This window comes from Montipora foliosa, chromosome 1, assembly GCF_036669935.1.
Source record: "Montipora foliosa isolate CH-2021 chromosome 1, ASM3666993v2, whole genome shotgun sequence".
In the NCBI taxonomy this organism is placed as follows: Eukaryota; Metazoa; Cnidaria; class Anthozoa; order Scleractinia; family Acroporidae; genus Montipora; species Montipora foliosa.
Window position 1 is genome coordinate 42,999,351 of NC_090869.1, and position 2,452 is coordinate 43,001,802.

A 2,452-nucleotide genomic window follows, 5' to 3' on the forward strand; every position below is an offset into this window, starting at 1 on the left:
TGGCAGATTAAAGGGGAGCTATTTATTAAAGAATTGTGTTTTTGACTGGAAACACGTTTTTGTGTTTCGTCACATGCAATGCAATATCTGGTTTTCTTATGAATCTCTAGAAACAAAGATGAATTTCGAGTTGAGAAATATACATAATTGGCTTTGCTGAATAAATTATCTCTAAATATTAACAAAACAAACTTTGTTATCTTTTATCTTCCTCAAAAAAACTCACTAAATCCATTTCCATACTTATGACATCGGTATTTTTTCTCTTCTTTTTTTTTTACTTTTTTCTTTTGTTGTTTTCTTTGTGTTTTGTGCCTCGTGCCTATCTTTTATCATTAAATTTTTGTGCCTCGTGATCAAAATAGTACAAATATTTTCGGTAAATTGAGGTCAACATTATTTTCTAAACTACCAAACAAAGTGGGTTATAAAATGTACTCACTTGTGTGATTTCTTCGACGCTGCGTTTTTTCTCTGGCATGGCTCCCCACAGTCAATGTTTTCAAAGATTGATTTCTTACTTCATAGCATTTCACTATCCACACCAAAGAAATTTGACACAGTTTGGATGTTGTTGTGGCTTGGGGAGCGGCTGAATATGATTTTGAAAGTTGTAGAATCAAAATAAATCAAGGTATTTGATAATAATATAAATTTTACCGTAACTGTACCCAAATGGTACATCATTTGTGCTGCCCCTGCCCCGTACGCTGATGCCTGCATACATGAGATAACCATAAACCAGAGTAAACAGCAAACAACGATAGCATGTACTGAACAAGGTATTGTAGCATAAAAAAAACACTGAAATCTCAAGCATGTCAAGGCATGACGCTAAGCTTAATTTGTATAAAATCGAAAAACCATCATAAAATCTCTATGATTTGCTGACTGAGACTCTCTTAAACTTGGCAGACTAATACATCTCAACAACCTTAGTTGTGTTAAGGTTATGTAATTCTGGTCATGTGACTAACTGAAAAAAAGGGCCACTCTGAAGACATCTAGCAAACATCAAATTCATTTAATTTACTTCTGGTATTGCTTGGTTGTCCTCTACAAGACTCAGTCCAGAATGAAAGAAGGGGGCAGTTTCTAAAGAAACTGTGGTGCTGCGTCAGTGGGAAAGTAGTGTACAAAAATTGACGAAGGTTTAACACTCAAAATGTCAGCTTTTAGAATCTCTGTACGGGGGCCAATTTACATTATCAACTCTGTTGATAAACCAAATTTCAGTCCAGAATGACTGACTGCAATGCCTGGTTAAAACGTTATGGTAGGAAACAGGTCCCATGGCTTTTTTTCCTTCAACCCATTCACTCCTCAAGTGCCCCAGCTGACGAGTAAAATTGTCTGGCGTTAGACTGAGTAAAAACTGTTAAACGTCACAGCCAGGAGTCAATGTGTTAATGGAGGGGGCATAATATTGCTTTAATTGAAATTTTTTTCATCCTTTCAGGACACAGATATAAATCTGTTTGGGAGAGTCAACAATAATACTACCTAGTTCTCTACTCATCATTGGCCCATCCAGGTTTCTTTTGTGGAGGGTGGTACATTGTATATAATGAACTTTTTTCTTGGTCTAACAAGGCTGCAAGTTTCAATGGTCCCAAATAGTATCTTGCAAGGTATTTATCTTAGACTACTGATTCCAATACAGTGCATTGTGTCACAGAAAGATTGTTGAGGTGCAAAAAATGGTACATAAGCATGTTTCATCGCTGAATTGCGATAAATATCGGGCCCCGTTACGTGAAGTTGTCCCAGCTGCCAATTGGTACAAACTACTGCCTCTCTGCTGTAAATTTGAAAATGGGATTCCAACTACTGAACTTTTGGCTGCCGTGTGAGAGGGGTAGGGTTAGCCAGTCAGACCAACTCTCTCTCTCCGGTTAACTCCGGTCAGACCAACACTCAGGGTCTTTAAATAACTGAGGAGCAAGTGCTGACTTGGAGATGACATTTGCAAATGGTTAGACTTTCTAGTCTTCTGGATTAAGGACAACACTTTTTGATTAATTCTGTACGATGTTAAAGAACCCATACACTGTTTGCAAAGAGTACAAGTTCCTGGTGTTGTGGTCAGGCCTCATTTCATTCATGAGTGAGTTGGGTGAGATCACTTCAAACTAATACCAGTGGCACCTGCATATGCTGTATACCCATAGATTGATTGCTTGTAAGCCACATTTGAATATGTATGCTACTGTACATAAATTAATTACCATTAACCATTGGGGTATCATCTCATCATCTCAGTCTACAGTGTGCACCTGGCATTTCACAAAAAGAGATAAGCTGCCCCTGCTGATCACATACAGATCTAGACATTAATTTAGGAGGACTGTTTTACCGGTACATCATCCATGCATTTCAGTGGTCATACAGTGAGGTTTGCTTTGTAGGAACTTATTGACTTCTGCAGGGAAGAAAAAATGGAGCAGCAGTT